Below are 8,670 nucleotides of genomic sequence, written 5' to 3'. Positions count from 1 at the left end.
ATACCACAAAGTGTTGGTGTTTTTTTCCACCTAGATGCGTTGATTCTAGAGTTCATATGAAGAAATGCTCATAACTAGGAAATCTTGAAGAGTAAAGGGAGAAATGTTTCCAGAAATTAAAGCTTTTATATAACTTCAATAATTGCAATAATGTGCCATTGGTCCTTGAACAGACCAAAGGAAAAGAACTGAAAATACAGAAATACACCCAAATATACCCAGGAATTTAGGTAGAGGTGTCACCTCCAAACAGTGGAGAAAAAAATATACTGGCCAATAAATGGCATGAAAACTGGATAGCCATCTAGAAAAAAAAAATGAAATTGGATTGATGCATTTCAACAGGATGAACTCCAAATGAATAAAAAATTTAAAGGTAAAAAGATGAAACCATCAAAGTGCTAGGCAACAGTATGGAGAATTAATTTCTTTATAATCTTGGAAGGGGTTAATTCTTTTTTTTTAAATTTTTTTAAATTTTATTTTATTTTTAAACTTTACATAATTGTATTAGTTTTGCCAAATATCAAAATGAATCCATCACAGGTATAAATGTGCTCCCCATCCTGAACCCTCCTCCCTCCTCCCTCCCCATACCATCCCTCTGGGTCGTCCCAGTGCACTAGCCCCAAGCATCCAGTATCGTGCATTGAACCTGGGGGGTTAATTCTTTATTATTATTATTTTTTAAATTTTTTGTTTTATATTGGAGTATAGCCATTTAATAATGTGATAGTTTTAGGTGGACAGCAGAGGGACTCATACATATACATATATCCATTCTCCCCCAGACTCAGAATGGGTTAATTCTTGATGATTCAGTAACAATATTTCATATCAAAGACTAAATTGGTAATCTGTGTCACCCCTTGACAGTAGTTATTTATCCTCCCATCTTCAGTGTGTAATTTCCCAGTTTTGTACAAACATCCCCCCCCTCAACTAGTTTTCAATGTTAGATCCCCAGAATCATAAAAATACTTGGATTTTTCCCTTTTAGAGATGACTTGATTGAACTCACTTAAGTTCTCCCTTTTAATTCAAGTCTGCTGCATTTTGACAGGCTGTAATTAACAAAAACTGGGTGACTGGCAAGTGATCATACATTGTGTGTCTGCACTGTCTGGATTTACAGTCCATATTTGAGTGTGTGGTGGCATGGGAGGAAGGGTAGAAAAGAAAATGTGCCTCAAATACCCTTTGATCCAATTGGTGCTGAAATGCATGGCGTACCCGACAAATGCTGCCGGAGCTGAAGAGGCCTGAACTGACCTTAAATGATGGGCTTGCTTGATACACGAAGAGGGCTTGGGTTCACAAGCAAAGGTAAGGATGAGTGTGCCAGGAGGTGGGGGGAGTTGTTTTGAAACAATTTCCGTGGAGATATTTGAGACTGTGATGTGTGTGTGATTGCTTCCTGTCTATTATGAAGAAAACTTTTTTCTCTGCTGTGATTAAAGAGGCTGATCACAGACTAGAGAGGAAAGACCCAAGCTTGCCAAGGGGCCACTGGCATTACAAGTTTTAATTAGGAACAAAGTAAAGAAGTTGTCATCGTGAAAATGAGTATGATTCATCGTGAAGGCAGTTAGCAAACAGGAAATGCACAGCAAGAAGCATGGTGATAGTTGTAATTATCTGTCACCGTAGGTGTTTTGCCACCTTGAAATGGTTAGGCCTTCACAATTCTGCCACCTGAATTCACTTCAGAAGGAGTTACACAAAGTCAGCATGAAAAGCTTCAGGTTTCAAGAAGGGATTCTGGAAACGAGCATCTCCTTGATATTTTCATTCAAGGAACAATTATGTTAAAAAGACTACATAACAGCTACCAAGGAGACACGTACAGGGTTTTGACAAAAACATGGAAACAACTCTGAGGTTTCAAAGTTTTGCTATTATGAGGGATATAGAAAATTTCAAGTAGCACCTAAAACCCCAACATTTGACAGAACAGGCCTAAAATATGGCAACCCACTCCAGTGTTCTTGCCTGGAGAATCCCAGGGACGGGGGAGCCTGGTGGGCTGCCATCTATGGGGTCACACAGAGTCCGACACGACTGAAGCGACTTAGCAGCAGCAGCAGCAGCAGTAAAGGAAATTGGAGTTGAGGGTAGGCTTGAGACCATGCACATGAATTCTCCAGGCAAGAATACTGGAGTGGGTTGCCATTTCCTTCTCCAGGGGATCTTCATGACCCAGGGATAGAATCAGCGTCACTTATGTCTCCTGCATTGGCAGGTGGGTTCTTTACTACTAGCGCCACCTGGGAACTCGTAGTTATACTTGCATGCATGCAGAAGATTCAAATGGAGGGAAACTCACCGTATTGTCCCAGCACCAGAATGTCAAGTTAGTGATTATTTCATTAGGAAAATATTTGCTACACCTATAATCTTGAAGTGATAAACAACATACCAGAGCAGAACATTACTCTCCAGGATTAAATACCAAACAAAATAACAAAGAGCTGACCCAGCTTCAGGCCATTGGGATGACACCTTGTCCAGTTACCACATCAAAGACTCTTTAGGTAAGCCATAGGCAGAAAAAAGAAGATTCAGTTAGGACGCTGGTTTGGAGAGGCTTCATGTGACCAAGAGGACAAAGAAATGCAAATAGACTAAACTCAAGCTGGCTGGTTCCTTTATTTTGTTCATTTAGTTCCTAATTTGCCCCTGTCACCTGGTTATCAAAACGTCTAAAAATCTAAAGTGGTACCTGCCCTAAGCTAAGTCAGCTCAGTACCTAATAAAAATTGGGCCCAGGTCAAGGAAGATGATGATGGGGAATGTCCAGCTCACTAAATGCATCTTACAATTAGCTGGGAGGTTGCTTCGTGAATCACCGACTTAATGAACACACAAGCTGGGCAGGTGGGGAAAAGCCCTGATTCAATAAAGTGAAAAGAGTAAATAAAATTATTTCCTGAGGATATAGTCAGATTTGGGGGCTTCCTAGGTGATTTAGTGGTGAAGAACCTGCCTGTCAATGCAGGAAACGCAGGAGGCTCAGGAGACATGGGTTTGATCCCTGGGTTGGGAAGATCCCCTGGAGGAGGAAATGGCAACCCACTCCAGTACTCTTGCCTGGAAAATCCCATGGACAGACGGCCTGGTGGGCTACAATCCATAGGGTTGCAAAGAGTAGGACACAACTTAGCGACTGACCATGCATACATCAGTCAGTTCAGTTCAGTTCAGTCTCTCAGTCATGTCTGACTCTTTGCAACCCCATGGGCTGCAGCATGCCAGGCCTCCCTGTCCATCACCAACTACCAGAGTTTACACGAACTCATGTTCATTGAGTCGGTGATGCCATGCATGCATAGACAGATTTTAGTCCAAGGTAGAGAAAAACAATTCAAAACCCATCTTGACAAAGTGTAAACTGTGATAATATTAAGGGGAAAAAAACGTGTTAAACCCTGAGATGGATGGGCAAATTACTTTTGCAAAATCCTAAGTCATAGCAGGCCAGGTTAGGAATGGGTTTATTTGGGGGAATTGAAACAAAAGCTCCCTCTTTCCCCTGCTGCTGCTAAGTCGCTTCAGTCGTGTCCGACTCTGTGTGACCCCATAGATGGCAGCCCACCAGGCCCCGCCGTCCCTGGGATTCTCCAGGCAAGAACACTGGAGTGGGTTGCCATTGCCTTCTCCATTGTGTGAAAGTGAAAAGTTAAAGTGAAGTCGCTCAGTCGTGTCCGACTCTTAGCGACCCCATGGACTGCAGCCTACCAGGCTCCTCCGTCCATGGGATTTTCTAGGCAAGAGTACTGGAGTGGCTTGCCATTGCCTTCTCCACTCTCTCCCCTAGTGAAGGTGATTTTTTAGCTAATGACTGTACTTCTACACCTGTATCTTCTACTGTTCACAGGCTGTTAGAAAACAGGTGTTCTTGTTTGTGGAGTTTTCTTAATAGACTTTACTATTTAGAGCAATTTTGGGTTCACAGCAAAATGGAATAGAAAGTACAGACTTCTTGTATATCCCTGTCCTAACCCCCAACACATGCATAGCCTCCCCCACCATCCACATCCCACAAAGGTGCATTTGTTATAATGGATCAATCTGCACTGATAAATCATTATCCAACAAAGTCCATAGTTTACAATAGGATTCACTCTTGTTGTCTGTTCTATGGGCTTGGACAAATTCATGCCATGTACCCACCATTATAATATCATATATATTTAGTATCATATAGAATGATGTCACTACCCTAAAAATCTCTTTTAATTTAAAAAGTCTTATTATTGAAAATATTAAACATGTTCAGAAGCAGAGATAATAGTATAATGAACCTCTCCCATTTACCCATTATCTGCTTTCAGAAATTACCAACCATGGCCAATCCCAATGAGGTACTTTTGCAAAGGCTATGAGAATGGAGCTAAAGGCAGACTGGTATTATCTTTGGGGGAAAATAGTTTCTTCTCAGTGATTTTTAAGCAAGTGATTGAATTATTTTGGAGTAACCATGTATTAAGCATTAACTGTGCTAAGGTACTTTGCAAATGTTATCTAGACCCTTGCTACTCCAAGTGTGGTCCATGAACCAGCCTCGTGGGCATCTCCTGAGGCTTATTGGCAATGAAGATTCTCTGGCCCCACCTCAGACCTTCTGAATCAGGGTCAGGAGTTTAGTAAGATCCCCCAGGTGATCTGTAGGTAACCAAAAAGTTAAGACACACTGACTCCTTGGTCCAGGGTAGACATTTACAATAGCATCCTAAGAATCCTGCAACAACTCCTCAAGGCAGATGATATCATGCCCAATTTACAGACGAGATAACTAAAGCTCAGAGATATTATTCAGCCTTTTAAAGACCTCCACAGCTAAACTTAGATCTGTTTGGCTTCAGAGTTTATAATTTTACTGCTCAGAGCATGCTGTCTCCCAGCTAGGGGGCTCACTTTGGGGTCAACTCAGTGAAAAAGGAAAAGGAGGTGATAGTATGTGTTTACACAACAGGAACAACCATTCATCTTGGCAGATGACAGTGACAACAACAACAGAAAACCAAACTGTTTGCTATCATACAAACAATCACTTGCTCCCCTGAAAGACTTGTTCACTTTTAGACCATGTATTATGGTATTGTATAGACAGGTAATGGAGAAGGCAATGGCATCCCACTCCAGTACTCTTGCCTGGAAAATCCCATGGACAGAGGAGCCTGGTAGGCTGAAGTCCATGGGGTCGCTAAGAGTCGGACACGACTGAGCAGCTTCACTTTCACGTTTCACTTTCATGCGTTGGAGAAGGAAATGGCAACCCACTCCAGTGTTCTTGCCTGGAGAATCCCAAGGATGGGGGAGGCTGGTGGGCTGCTGTCTATGGGGTCGCACAGAGTTGGACACGACTGAAGCGACTTAGCAGCAGCAGCAGCATAGACAGGTAAATATTTCAGGGTGTTCAGAGGTCAGAAAAAATATTTGGACCACTTTTCAAAGTTAGTCCCCCTTGACAGTACCTGTTGGCTGAAATATGAACCAAACCGCAAACCACAAACTCTCCCAGAACAGATAGAAGATATGCTATAGACTCATATAACTGGTACATGCATTTAAAAAATCCATCAGGCCAGTTTGACATCACATAGGCAGGAAAGGCAGGTTTCACTTTCCAACCAAATGAGCAGTTTTAGCCTATAGCTCTGCTTACACTGAGAAGGGAGCCTTAAATGGCTGAAAACCTCTGGGCAATGCAATAGGCCCCTTTGTTTTCTGGGTAGCTTTTTGAAAGGAATATTACAGGAAAAAAGAGAAAAAGCACAATTGGGGAGCACACCCCAAATTTAGCAGAAATTCATTAGATCTCAGGAACTTCTCTCTTCTAATCCTGGAAGGAGGGTAAGGCCATTTCCTTCTCTTTCTGTTGCCCTAATGACTCAAGGGATCAGCATGACCACTTGCTTTTGCAATGAGTTGATCTGATGATTAATTAGCCTTTAGCAGAAACCTGCAGAGAAGGCAATGGCACCCCACTCCAGTACTCTTGCCTGGAAAATCCCATGGATGGAGGAGCCTGGTAGGCTGCAGTCCATGGGGTCACTAGGAGTCGGACACGACTGAGAGACTTCACTTTCACTTTTCACTTTCATGCACTGGAGAAGGAAATGGCACCCCACTCCAGTGTTCTTGCCTGGAGAATCCCAGGGATGGGGGAGCCTGGTGGGCTGCCATCTATGGGGTTGCACAGAGTTGGAGATGACTGAAGCGACTTAGCAGCAGCAGCAGCAGCAGCAGAAACCTGATGAAAGTCTCAGTTCAAAGCCCCAGGGATCTAGTTCAGGGCAATCTGTCCTCACAAAGTAAGACTAGGTGAAGAGGCATGCAAACTGGCCTGGTGAGAGGGGGGCCACAGGGGTTTTGATTGACATTCTACTTTACACCCAACTGACCAGGATGCATCCTGCTGTTGTGAAACAGTGTTTCTACTGAAAAATAGAAAATCTACTGGCTCAACAAAGCTCATTGTCTACGTGCATGAAATCAAATTCCTAATGTGTCTTCTCTGTCTTATAAACACCTATTTGAATCACTTTATCCCACATTCTTTTTTTTAAAAATCCCACGTTCCAATAGATTTCATCACATTTTATGACCAACCTTGCCCTCATGCTAAAAAATATATTGAACAATACTAAGAATTGAGTCAAAATAGGCCCCCCAAAGCCATGTAAAGTAAAATAGATGACTTATAAAAGTTATTTTAAGAATGTTTTTCTAAACATTCTTAAAGAAGATTGTAAATCATATTTTTATACTGTATTTGAAGAGTTTTAATTTTTTTTCTGTTTTAAATGGTTTATTGAATATGAGTTACCAAAATTAACTGTATCAGTTATTATACTTGGATATCATATAAAAGTTCTGTTGCTCTTAGTTTTAGAATGACTTCCATTTTAAACAACATCATTAAAATAGATTAAAATGTTATTGCTGATATAAGGAAGTAAATCACATAAACACACCTAGTCTCATTGCTTGTCTGTTTAGCATGTTTCAAGGCTCTTGAAACTCACACTCAGCTCACAAAATCTACTTTAGTAGGATCTGTATGCCTAATATATATGAGCTGATTATCTAACAGTCTTACAACTTTTTGAATAAAAATTTTTAAAAGCACATATTTATTTAATAGTTTATTATCAGCCATTTAAAATCACAATGTATATTTCCTTTTTTTAATTTAAATTTATTTTAATTGGAGGCTAATTATATGGTTTTGCCATATATCAACATGAATCCGCCATGGGTGTACACGTGTTCCCAATCCTGAACCCCCTCCCACCTCCCTCCCTGTACCATCCCTCTGGGTCATCCCAGTACACCAACCCCAAGCATCCTGTAACCTGCATCAAACCTGGACTGGCGATTCGTTTCTTATATGATATTATACATGTTTCAATGCCATTCTCCCAAATCATCCAACCCTCTTCCTCTCCCACAGAGTCCAAAAGACTGTTCTATACATCTGCGTCTCTTTTGCTGCCTCGCATATAGGGTTATTGTTACCATCTTTCTAAATTCCATATATATGCATAGTATACTGTATTGGTGTTTTTCTTTCTGGCTTACTTCACTCTGTATAATCGGCTCCAGTTTCATCCACCTCATTAGAACTGATTCAAATGTATTCTTTTTAATGGCTGAGTAACACTGCATTATGTATATGTGCCACAGCTTTCTTATCCATTCATCTGCTGATGGACATCTAGGTTGCTTCCATGTCCTGGCTATTATAAACAGTGCTGTGATGAACACTGGGGTACACGTGTCTCTTTCAATTCTGGTTTCCTCGGTGAGTATGCCCAGCAGTGGGATTGCTGGGTCATATGGCAGTTCTATTTCCAGTTTTTTAAGGAATCTCCACACTGTTCTCCATAGTGGCTGTACTAGTTTGCATTCCCACCAACAGTGTAAGAGGGTTCCCTTTTCTCCACATCCTCTCCAGCATTTATTGCTTGTAGACTTTTGGATCGCAGCCATTCTGACTGGCATACAATGGTACCTCACTGGGGTTTTGATTTGCATTTCTCTGAGAATGAGTGATGTTGAGCATCTTTTCATGTGTTTGTTAGCCATCTGTGTGTCTTCTTTGGAGAAATGTCTATTTAGTTCTTTGGCCCATTTTTTGATTGGGTCGTTTATTTTTCTGGAATTGAGCTGCTTTTAAAAGATCTATTTTTTCTTTTCTTTTCTGGCTCTGATATGTTGTTGTTGCTGCACATGGGCTCTCTCTACTTGTGGCAAGCAGGGGCTACTCTTCATTGCAGTGTGTGGGCTTCTCATTGTGGTGGCTTCTCTTGATGTGGAGCATGGGCTCTAGGGTGCCTGGGCTTCAATAGTTACAGTGGGCTTAGTAGTTATGACTCAGGGGATCAATTGCCCTGGGCATGTGGGATCTTCCCAGATCAGGGGTTGAACTGGTGTCCCTTGCATTGCAAGGCAGATTCTTAACCACTGGACCACCAGGGAAGCCCTGTATTTGAAGATCTTGATCACTATATTTTCCCTTTTGAAAATTTTACAAAGATGTTTCTAATATCTGTTTATCTGAATGACCACCTTTGTAAGGTTAGGGGGGCAGTTATTTATCCCACTTTTGTGGATGAGGAAACTGAGGCTCTGGCAGTTGAAGATAATTGCCTTCCACAAGAA

Source organism: Bos javanicus, chromosome X (genome assembly GCF_032452875.1).
Source record: "Bos javanicus breed banteng chromosome X, ARS-OSU_banteng_1.0, whole genome shotgun sequence".
NCBI lineage: Eukaryota > Metazoa > Chordata > Mammalia > Artiodactyla > Bovidae > Bos > Bos javanicus.
Note: the sequence above shows the minus strand (reverse complement) of the source record.